This window comes from Acomys minous, assembly GCF_964271855.1.
Source record: "Acomys minous genome assembly, chromosome: 5".
Classification (NCBI taxonomy): domain Eukaryota; kingdom Metazoa; phylum Chordata; class Mammalia; order Rodentia; family Muridae; genus Acomys; species Acomys minous.
Window position 1 is genome coordinate 116,193,019 of NC_140494.1, and position 12,101 is coordinate 116,205,119.

The 12,101-nt window shown below is 49.6% G+C and overlaps 1 long non-coding RNA gene across 1 annotated transcript; it reads left to right on the forward strand.

The window, feature by feature from the left end:
• Positions 1-8,166: 8,166 nt before the first annotated feature.
• Positions 8,167-11,860, forward strand: LOC311597848. Its single transcript, XR_014779368.1, has 2 exons — positions 8,167-9,027; positions 9,347-11,860. It is a non-coding gene; the product is annotated as an uncharacterized lncRNA (long non-coding RNA).
• Positions 11,861-12,101: the final 241 nt, after the last annotated feature.

The window sequence follows — 12,101 nt, forward strand, 5'->3', positions numbered from 1 at the left end:
GGAAATGGGGGTGGGGACGCCACAGCTTGGGACACAGTGCATAACAGGAAGATTTGGCTATGCAGGCGTTTGCGTGGAACCTTTTACCATCTCTCCATCCTTCACCAGGAGGACCAAGGTACTTCTCTGGAGGAGAGGAAGGAAGCAATGCAGACACAGAAAAGCCATACACCTCAGGCCATGTCATTCCGCTAGCAATGGGTCCTGAGATACCGCATCTCCAAAAGAGAAGCCGATATATGAGTTACACGGTAGACAGAATCCTCTAACTGAAAACAAATTCTGGCCCAGGGGATCATCCGGCCCTGAGAATGGATTGACGTCATTAGGAAAGAAACATAAAGCCGAACTGGTGTCACTTGCCTGTAATCCCAGCACTTGGGAGGCAGGAGCAGGAGAGTGAATTCAAAGTCATTCAAGGCCAACCTGGGCTACCTGAGAGTTTGTCAGAGCAAAAGCAAGAGAGGGAGGTAAAAGGTGTCTGAGCTGTGGGGGAAATTGAGGATTCCTTGGGGCCTAAAAACGGGCAGGCTATGCTGGGTGCCAGCGCATGCCTGTAATCCGGCACTCTAGAGGCAGAGGCAGGCAGATTGCTGTGAGTTCAAGGCCAGCGTGGTCTACAAAGCAAGTCTGGGACAGCCAGAGCCACACAGAGAAACCCTGTCTCAAAATAAATAAATAAATAAATAAATAAATAAATAAATAAATAAATAAGAAAAAAAATCAGGCATGCTACTAGAGGTAAAGAGCAGAAATCAGCCTCTGGGGACCAGGACAACCTTTTTATGTGTCCCAACATCTATAACATTTGAGCCAGGAGAGGAGCCTCCCTTCTCACATTCCTGCCCCCCATACTAACCTGCCTCATGACATGATACACCCCCCCACACCCCCTTTGTTTTTGTTCTTCAAGACAGGGTTTCTCTGTGTAATAGCCCTGGCTGTCCTAGATCTCTCTCTGTAGACCAGGCTGGCCTTGAACGCACAACCATCTGCCTGCCTCTACCTCCCAAGTGCAGACATGATACCCCTTTTAACGTCTGGCCCCCAAGAGCCTCTCAGATGGTTCAGGCATAAACTTGGAAGCTAAAATGTGTCACTGACAAAAGGTCTGTAGAGGAACAGGATGGTCAGGGAGACACAATCAGGGTGGATATGAGAGTCAACAAGAGTCACACAGCAAATTAATGGTGGACAACAAGGCTTCGGGGGTCACACAGAAAAGCACTGCCTGAAAAATCACTGCCCCTTGAAAGACAGTAGAGTTGGGGGGGGGGCGTCGGGGAGATGTAACCTTGGAGTTAACTCTGGTCCCCAGAAAGACTCTCCTTTTTTGTTTGTTTTTTGAGACAGGGTTTCTCTGTGTAGCCTTGCCTGTCCTGGACCTGCTTTGTAGACCAGGCTTGGCCTTGAACTCACAGTGACCCCCTCCTGCCTCTGCCTCCCTGACTGAGTGCTGGGATCTGAAGCTCCCAACACTATTTTCCTTTTGTAAACTTAATGTCTCTGGTACCCAGGTTAGGAAGACCAAGCCAAGAAGGATCCCCCACACAACACGCAGCTCTGTGTTGCCACTCCCAGGAAGTTAAGGCTGGAGCCTCAGGGCCTTGATATCTGGAGCCAGTCTCCACCCAAAGTCACCAGCTTCCTTGAAAGTGTAAGCGGAGATGTAGGTGACAGACCTGCCAGACGGGATCTGCCCTGATCTGTTTCCCCTAGAGGACTGACAACACCCTCTGTTCACACAGCCCGCTCTGCCCTGCCCCCCAGGCACTGGCACAGGCTGACACAGCTCTGCTTCTCTGAGCCTGGGATAGGTGGTGAGCTGGTTGCCCAGGCCTTGTGCCTGCAACCCTGCTCTGACCTGAGAGGGTCTTTCCCTACCCAGCCAAGCTGAGGACCTAACACTGTGTAGTGTGTGTGGTGTGTGTGTGTGTGTGTGTGTGTGTGTGTGTGTGTGTGTGTGTGTGTGTAACTTAAGAGCAGGGTTCCATCCCCTCTACCAAATAACTCACCAATGCTGGGGATTTAGCTCTTTGGTAGAATGCAGATCTGGAAAGATTTCTCTGTGGTTTGATTCCCAGCACCCACACGGGGAATCCAACACCCTCCTCTGGCTTCTCTGGGTACTAGGCACAACACATGGCACACAAACATACATGCAGGCAAAACATCTATAACTTTTTTAAAAAATTAAATCATTAAAAAAAAAAAAACCTTAGCTGGGCTGTGGTGGTGCACATCTTTAATCCCAGCACTTGGGAGGCAGAGGCAGGCGGATCGCTGTGAGTTCAAGGCCACACAAGGTACAAAGCGAGTGTAGGACAGCCAAGGCTACACAGAGAAACCCTGTCTCAGAAAAAAACAAACAAGCAAAAATGAACAAACAAACAACAACAACAAAAAACCTTGCCTAGCATAAGGCCCCAAATTCAATCTTTAGCAAAACTAGGGGCAGAGGACCAGCTACACCATCCTCTCCTTTCCTGAGGAACTTGGTCCTCCTAAGCTCTAGAGATAGGTAGGAACTGACCTGAGGAGGAGTCCTGGCAAGTAGGTAAGACTAGGCTGATGTCCGTCTTGCCCTGGGACCCCTCACAGTAAGCGTTCTATCCTATGCACTTTGCAATCACCCCGAAGATTACTCAGGTCTTGGCACATGGAGCCAAAATTGCTGCGGTAGGTGCAAACAGAAACCCACTTAGCCCTTCCTGAAGAGCCCCAGACATTCCAACAAGTAACTAACCAACCACAGGGCGATGTGTGCCTCAAGCCAGTGGAGCTGGCCAATTAGGAGAAGTCCGGGATGGGAGGGCTAGCTGACTCTGTCTGCTCCCTTCTCTCCTGACGTCACTGGGCATTTTCCACTGACCGACAGCAGGCAACCACAGGAGCCGAGCAGGTTTCTGTCCTCAGTGCAATGAATCATAGCCTTTAACTGATGGCTGCTGTCCTTCTAAAGGGCGTCACCTCCTCGGAGGGCCTCCTGTGGCCACCGAGATAATGAGTGGGTTGAGCTGAGTTCCTTTCCATTTCAGATGTGGAACAACCCTTGGCTAAACCAAGCAGTAACCAAGAAAGGGCTTTTCTACATAAACAGGAGCGAGGCTGCGGCTGGTGTTCTGTCCCCCAAGACCTGAGCACTGCTAGCCAGAGAATGAAGCTCATCCTAAGATGACTCTCTGATGCTCTTTCAGAGGTGGCTTACAGAGGATTCATGGGACCCCAGTTCTGGGTCCTGATGGCTCAGATGAAATAGGTGGTCCTCTTTGTCGTTCAAAATGCTCTGTGGACTGGCAGCATGACTTGTGAGCTTGTTAGAAAGAAAGGACAGGACCGGGACAGCCAAGGCTACACAGAGAAACCCTGTCTCAAAAAACAAAGAAAAGAAAAGAAACGAAGAACTACGTTGGGCTGCTGCTCGATGGCAGCGCACTCACCGAAGCAGGTGTATAATGCTCTAGGTCCAACCTCTAACACTGCAAAAAGGAAAGGGAGAGCCCCAGGCCTTTCCTCAGACAGCTGAGAGTTTAACCAGGCTACAGGCAACTGGAAAGCACACAGCACAGTAAAGTTTATGGCAGGTTGAAGACAGCTCCTTAACCTGGAGCTAACTCATTATACTGAGGGGCTGGAGCAAGGCAGGTCACAGTCACACAGTCAATAGCTGGGCTGGAAAGAGTCAGGCCATACAACCCTGTCCAAGAGTTTTGACATTTATTTATTTACTTATTCATTCTCTGTGTACCCTTGGCTGTCCTGGACTCACTTTGTAGGCCAGGCTGACCTCGAACTCACAGCCATCTGCCTGTCTCTGCCTCCCAAGTGCTGGGATTAAAGGCGTGCGCCGCCACCACCCGGTGAGTTTCGACTTTTACTTCTTGATGCCATCTATCCTTCCTCGCACATTTATAAACTCTCCTACATGCTCCGCCTTAGGGTAGGGTTTGGAAATGTGTTCTAAGCACAGGGCACTCCACCAAGATCCAGAGAAGGAAGTAGAGCCGAGATCACAGGCAACCAGGTCTGGTCTGGCGGAAGGCCTGCAAGAAACAGTCCATTCCTACCCTTGCATCCCAAAGGCCTGTCCCTGGCTAGTGAAGCAGCCCCAAACACACTGCCTTCTGCCACTGGGTTAGCCTCGCCCAACAGTGAAAAGGACAGAGATGTCTGGACAAAGTCACCAGTCCATGCTCATCGGTAAAGACTTCTGCCTGGAAGAACGGCAGTTGCCAGCAGAGGTGGAGGATAAAATTAATCAGGAAGGGGCTGGAGAGATGGCTCAGGGGTTAAGAGCACTGACTGTTCTTCCAGAGGTCCTGAGTTCAATTCCCAGCAACCACATGGTGGCTCACAACCATCTATAATGAGACCTGATGTCCTCTTCTGGCCTGCAGGTGTACAAACAGGCAGAATACTGTGTATATAATAAATAAATAAATCTTCTCCACCCATACACAGTGAGTAGCCATAATGAATGTCACATGCTGTAATCCCAGCACTTGGATTATAAGGAAGGAGGATCTCAAATTCCAGGCTAGCCTGGGCTGCCCAGGTAGATACCATCGCAAAAACAACAAAACCCAGACAGTGCAACTGGGGCTGTGTCACTGTCCTTTCTGGCTAGGGAAGGAATATCAGGCCAGGTGACTGTGTGATGTCCTCATGCAGAAAGAGACTTGCCCTTTGTGATTCACCTCTCCTCTGGATTGCTGAGTGTCTAGCTTAGGCAAAGGCCCAACGCTTCTCACCTTGTAGTAAACATTGTTCGGTTCTGCACATCTCATCAAAGCAGAGTCCAGTCTGCCCCCGCTCACCGGTACGCCCAGTGCTGGGTACATCCTAGTTTGCGGTAAACAGCTTTGGCTAGAATATAGCACTTCCTTTTCCACAGAGATACCCTCAAGCCAAAAGGCCTTGCCTCCAAGATGCTCCATGCTCCCACTTTGGGGATGACTTTGGTTCCTCTGACTCCCCCACAACCCCATGGGGTATTGATTGGGCTCCATCTGCTTCTTTGCTGACAGGAGCTTTGTAAGCACCCAGGCAGGTAGAACAACCACAGTCTGAATTTCTCCTCCATGTCGCTTCTCATCCTCACCCCGCACTCACCATGGCTCCCTCCTACCCACTGTCTATCTTCTCTGAACTCTATGAGCAAAACACGTTCACAGATCCTTTGTGGGAGCTCGCCGTATGGAGACAAAGGCCACCGAGCAATGCAGAAGGCAAACACGGCTCCTTGGAGTCCTCTCCTGCTCTGACAGTACTTGCACAGAACCTCTAGGTTCCATGAGCGCCTGTTCCAGCAAGTCTGTCTGTTCTGAAGGGCTCACTGCAGCCAACCACAGGGTGAAGAGCAGACCTGAGGTGCTCCCACCCAGAGGGCCTTGCATTCACCCTTGTGCCCAGAGAAGAGTGTCTGGTTCATAGCCATATAGCCCTACAGAGACTCCCTGGCAGAGCTGGGCCTCTTTGGGGGTCATAATCACTGCCAGGATCTCCCCCTTCCTTCTTGTCCTCCCTCCCCCCCTTTCTTTCTTTACTTTTTTCTTTCTTTTTAGTTTTTTGAGACAGTTTTTGAGCCATGTAGCCTTGGCTGTCCTAGACTCACTCTGTAAAGCAAGTTGGTCTCAAATTCACAGAAATCCACCTGTCTCTGCCTCCTCAGTGCTGGGATTATAGGCCCACACCCCTGTGCCCCACTTAAGAATCACATTTCTTTCTTTCTTTCTTTCTTTCCTTCCTTCTTTCTTTCTTTCTTTCTTTCTTTCTGTCTTTCATTCTTTCTTTCTGTTTGTGTGTGCCTGACCACCAGAAAAGGATACCAGATCTCAGTATAGATGGTCTTGAGCCACCATGTGGTTGCTGGGAATTGAACTCAGGACCTCTGGAAGAGCAGCCAGTGCTCTTAACCTCTGAGCCATCTCTCCAGCCCCCAGAGAATCACGTATCTTAGCAGTTGGCTGCCTGATGGAGAGGGACCTGGGACAAGTGGGATAGACAAGGGACAGACCAGAGAGAGACCTTCAAGAGCCCAAGCACAGTAGGAGGGCCCTAGGACCCAAGTGATACCTGTCAGGGAAAGTAGGGCACCCTTACAAGGCAAGACTCAGGTTGGAAGTACCACTCTTGCCTCTGCCTGGGCATGACTGGACATGGCAAGGCCTAGACACCATAAGAAGTTTACACGGCCAGAGGATTTCTGCTCTTCTGTTCAAGATTGTCCAGAAAGCAAGATGGCTCCACTGGTAAAGATGCTTGCTACTCAGCCAGACAACCTGAGGTTGTCACACACACACACACACACACACACACACACACACACACACACCTCCCTCAGTTTGATTCCTGAGACCCACTGATCCCTGCAAGATGTCCTCTGACCACACACACATGAATAAAAGTCATAATTTTTTTTTCAAAGATTACCTCAGTGTCAGGGGACTGAGTCCATAAACGGAAAGAGGGAGGGCGGGGACGGTGACTTTTACCTGAAGCACTTGTACAAGCTCACTCAGCTGTTCTAACTCAAGATGAGATAACTGGGACGCCCATGCCGAGAGCCATACCCTCAGCATCTGGAAAGGGTTCAAACATATAAGCTCTGTCCAGCTCTGCCAATGAGTTGCTGTGTGACTGTAGGTGAGTTACTCTTCACCTCTGGGCCTAAGGCTTAGTCTCAATAGGAACTTTGGAGACCAAACTGAAAATCTGTGTGTCCCTGGTCCGACAGGGTGTAGACCCTGGAAGGCATCTGTGATGGACTAACTAGATCTTTGTTGTTGTCAATTTATCAGAAAAAAACCCAAAAAACAAAAAAACACTCTGGTGTAGAGTTGGGGTGTGGCTGAGTCCCCAGGGCAGATCTCTGCTCTCAGCTGCCCCACCTTCAATGCTGTTCCCTAGCTATCCAACAGCCACACCAAGAGCCAACAGGATGGGACATGGCAGTCCTTCCTACAAATACACCCTAAATCCCACTCAGCTGATGTTGGCCTGGCTAGGCTGGGCCTCAAGGCTGGAGAGGAGGAAGCTGCAGTTGTGCAGGTTGTGGGGATAGCAGATAGGCAAGGAACGATGAGACAGGACATGAAGGAGCTCTCCAGGTCTCCAGTGGGCTGGGAAAGGCCAGGGCACACCTCCCTCCCTCCTCATGCCTGACTAAGAAAGAGGCAAATACACCCATGTGAGTCACTGGGGCTTGGGGGTGTGGGGATGAGGTCAGGAAGGAGGCATGCTCTCAGCTCTCAGCCACCAGCTGCAATGATGCCAGCACGTGAAAGCCCGTGAACACAGACTCACACGAAAACCACGGCTTACACACGCACTGTCGTGAGAAGAGCTGACACCCCTGCAGGCGTCCCAGAGCAAGGCACTGTGTTAGATATGAGGTCTAGCAGTGACAAAGCTAGACAAGCCCAGTTGCCCTGAATGCAGCTTCACACTTGGGCGAACAGCTTTTCACGTTGGGAGGTAGAGGCAAAGAATTTAAGGTCCTCCTTAGCTAAATAGTAAGTGTGAGGCTTACATGGGCTATATGTATTAATAAAATAAAATGAAGATAAACAGATAAAATTATCTTCCAAGTTGGGCATGGTGGTTCATACCTTTAATGCTAACATACTTGAAAAGCTGAAGCAGGGGAAATGGGAGCCCAAAGCCAGCCCGAGATGCACAAAAATAACCACAGGTAATAATATAGTTTCTTTCCAACTGGCTGCCCTCTTACAGTGTGCTGAATATATAACAGGTCAAAAAATAAAACCAAAGTTGGGTATGGTGGTTCCAGTCTGTAACTGCAACACTTGGGGGACTGAGGCAGGAGGATTACCATATGTTTGAAACCAGCCTGGGCTACATAGTGAGTTCCAGACCATCTTGGGCTGCAGAGATATAGACCTTGACTCAAAAAAAATAAAATTAGGGATAGATGTAATGGCTTGTGTCCTTAATGCCAATACTGGGGAGGCAGAGGCAGGTGGATCTGTGAGTTGAAGCCAAGCCTGGTCTACAGAGTGAGTCCAGGACAGCAGGACTGTCTCAAGACAAACAAACAAACAAAAAGGGAGAGAGAGAGAAAGAAAAAAGATAAATAAAAAATGAAGAATAAATAATAAATATAAACCTTTGCATAGAAGTATTTGCAGAAAGGATTATAAAATGTCTGGAGTTTGCTGGAAAGCAAAGGCTAAGGGGAAAGCAGCACTGGCCCACTGTTGATCATGGTGAAACCGAGGCATGAGTTCACAGAGCCTGCTAGACAAGTTTCTCTATTTTTTGTACATGTTTGAAATTGTCCATAACATAAAAAGGTAAATACTATAATTACAACTGGTAATAAATGATATAAAATTTAAAGACAGGATAAGGGGACAGAAACACTAGGACACCTCCTTAGATGAGGGGTCAGGGAAGGCCGCTCTGAGGAGGTGTCATCTATCGATGATGGTGCACACCTGTAATCCCAGCACTGAGGTGGACACAGGAGGATCAGGAATTCAAGGCCAGCCTTCCCGGGCAGTGGTGGCGCACACCTGTAATCCCAGCACTTGGGAGGCAGAGGCAGGTGGATTGCTGTGAGTTTGAGGCCAGCCTGGTCTACAAAGCAAGTCCAGGACAGCCCAGGCTACACAGAGAAACCCTGTCTCGAAAAACAAAACAAAACAATAAAACAAATCAAGGCCAGCCTTGGCTATATAGTGAGGCTGAGACTAGCGTGGGCTACAGGAGACCCCTATTTAGAGACTCCTATCTCTAAATAAAACAGCACAGCTGAATTAACAAATGTAAATCACTGGGCGTGGTGGCACACGCCTTTAATCCCAGCACTCAGGAGGCAGAGGCAGCCAGATCTCTGAGTTTGAGGCCAGCCTGGTAACAAACTAACCAACCAAACAGAAGCAAAAGCAAGTGCAAATCACATACACACATCTCTATCCTGGAGAAGACCATTCCAGACAGGGAAAGCACATACAAAGGCCGTAAGATACTGGAAACATGGACAAGGGAACCATGAGATGGCTGGTGAGTCTAGAGGTGTAGAAATGAAGGGATGGGGGCGGGGTCCCAAGGTGAGCCCAGAGGGGTCCCTGACAGGGGAGCTACAGTCTATCTGGAACATAGAGAGATGTGGTTTGATCTGGAATGTGACTGCCAAGATCACCCTGGTTCTTCAGAGTGCTGCATCGGTCCAGGCGAGCCAGCGGTGAGGTAGTGAGTGTCACTTTGGGATTTCTTTTGAGGCTTTGCTCATGGGTGTGGTTTGAAGTGAAAAAGCAAGAACAGAGCTAAACACATTCCAAGTCTGGACTGAGTTCCAAAGGCAAGGGATTGCTTTTTCTAGGCTGGGAACAAGGAGCTTGGTGGCTACTAATGACAAAGGTCACTGAACGTCGCTGTCAGCTATGTACACAAACCACACAGATGAACGCACACACTCTGGGTGTCTGGAACCCATCTTCCCTGCCTCTCTCTTCCCCATGGATGACCCCTTCACTGCTATCTCTCTTCCTTAGCCCCAGCACTAACAGGGCCCATTTCTTCTTTTCCCTGACAGCTCTCACTGCCTCTGTATTGTTTCCTGGAGAAAAGCTTTTTACTTTGTTTTGTTTTTAATTTTTTTACATTTATTTATTTATTATTATTATACAGTGTTCTGCCTCCGCGTACACCTGTAGGATAGAAGAGGGCATCAGATCATATTATAGATGGTTGTGAGACACCATGTGGTTGCTGGGAATTGAACTCAGGGCCTCTGGAAGAGGAAGCGGCACTCCTAACCTCTGAGCCATCTCTCCAGCCCCTGTTTTGTTTTGTTTTGTTTTAGAGACAGGCTCTTGCCACAGAATCCAAGCTGGTGGCCTGGAACTCACTACACAGCCCTGATTGCGTCACACTCTCAATCATCTTTCGGCCTTGCCTCCCTGGGATCACCTGGCTCTGACAGTTTTTAATGCCTCCAGTTCACTTGCCCCAGGCCTCTTCTATCCACAGACTGACCCACCCCCTACCTCCCCATCCCCCCACCCCCACCCCGCCTTTCCAGCCCAAGGCCATATAGAAAATGACTATTCAACAAATATTTGCCCAGTCCTATCTGGGGGTCAAACTCTCTGCTCTTCCACCTGCTGACATGAAGGCGGAGCCTCAGCACACAGTCTCAGTTGCACAGGGCGGGTTAAGTGCCTCCTACAAGTGACTCAGTGCCCCTAAGCACTGTCTGCTGGAGTTAGACAGTTCAGGCAGCTCAGCAGGGTTTAACCTGAGGCACACAGTAAGCATTGCACACAGTAAGACTCAAAAAACAGCCACTGGGATGCACTCAGGCCTGCCTTAGCTGGCTGTCTGAGAACACAGCACACCTGGGAATGTAAGAGTGTCCACACTTCTGATGTTGTAGTCCTTATAATCATAACCATTGTTGGACTAATGTGGGGAGGGGGAAGCTGACACTGAATGGTGACCTTGTCTGTGGTCATCCCATAAATTCACCCATGAGAGACCTGGATCGCAGTCTGAGTCTCAACTCCAGGGGGATGCTGTTCTGTGTGTTCTGATGTATGGGGTGGCCCTCCCCTAAAGGCACTCCCACCAGACTACGGGTACCATGATGCCTGGAAGCTGCTCACTATAGAGACAATATGGCAACATGGGTCTGGACCCAAGTCCTGGAGCTAGCTGGTGGGAGACTTGGCCCCTGGTCCAGCCATGCTAGCTAAGATTTGTGGCTTTACAGGACTTGCCCAATTTATTTTCTTACCTAGGAAACAGGATGTCAGAATTGTTGGTTGGCACTGCCCCTCTCTGGGAGTGCTTTGACTGCATCCAAAGGCCAATAATCTCTGCCACTCCTCAAAGAGGCTCAAAGAGAGAGAGGGATCTGCTCAGTGGATATGTTTGCTTATGGAAGCCTCCCAAGAGCCATCTGGAGCTCCGTGGTATATAAAGAAAAATCAGAAGCCTGGAGCAACTGAAAACATCAGTACAGCAAGTACTAGACAGGACTTGTACTTGGCTCGTCAGCTCTGCAGCCCTGCCTCCGATGGTGGAGAAGGAGCCAGAGCCTGTGGCTGCCTGGCGGGCAGCAGGACTGCATGGTAGGGGGGTCTCATATTGCTTCCATTCAGAGCACTTCTGACAAAAGGCACCAAGGTGGCTTGGGTCCCTCTGCACTCCAGCTAGCCTCCAGCTACTGCCCCAGGTACTGGCCACTTACCTTTTAGCACAGGTGGCCCAAGTAGCCCAGGCCACATCCAAGACTTCCCTTTCCCTCCTCTGTAATGTGGATCATCATCTAGCTGTGGAGTAATGACCTTCCAGTGTCCACCACAGGCCGCACTGGTCAAGGTCAGAGGCCTCAGAGAGTTCGAGGAAGCACCCACTGCGATGCAGGCCAGCTGCGGGCCCGACGGCAGGGTCAGTTATACAGCAACCAACCAACAGCGTTGGCATTCCCGGCAAGGGTAAAGATAAGAGCAGCAAGAGGAGAAAAGGAGAGGAAGAAAAAAACCAAATCAAAGTGGATTTTTTCAGCTAAATCTCTGCAGGTGGAAACACTGTCAATTAGTAAACCTAATCCTTTAACGTGGAACAAATTTGAGTATGTGGGATTCTGCCTTTGTAAAGGCAGTCTGCAGCAGCCCGGAAAAGTTCTTTAGAGCCAGGTGGTGCACACCTTTAATCCCCAGCACTCGAGAGGCAGAGGCAGGTGGATTGCTGTGAGTACGAGGCCAGCCCGGTCTACAAAAATAAAAAATAAAGATAGAGAGAGCGAGAGGAAGGGAGGGAGGGAGGGAGAGAGAGAGAGAGAGAGAGAGAGAGAGAGAGAGAGAGAGAGAGAGAGAGAGAGAGAGAGAGAGAGAGAGAGAGAGAGAGAGAGAGAGAGAGAGAGAGAGAGAGAGAGAGAGAGAGAACGAACAAAAGCACAAGGCACAAAGATGCCACCATGTTGTATTGTATCAGGCTGTCTTTAGTTTTTTTTTTTTAATCCCCACCCTGTGTGTGTGTGTGTGTGTGTGTGTGTGTGTGTGTGGTGTGTGTATTAAGAGGGACTGCTGGGCCTCACTCACCCGTCAAACCCCTCACCTTTCACCAGCCTC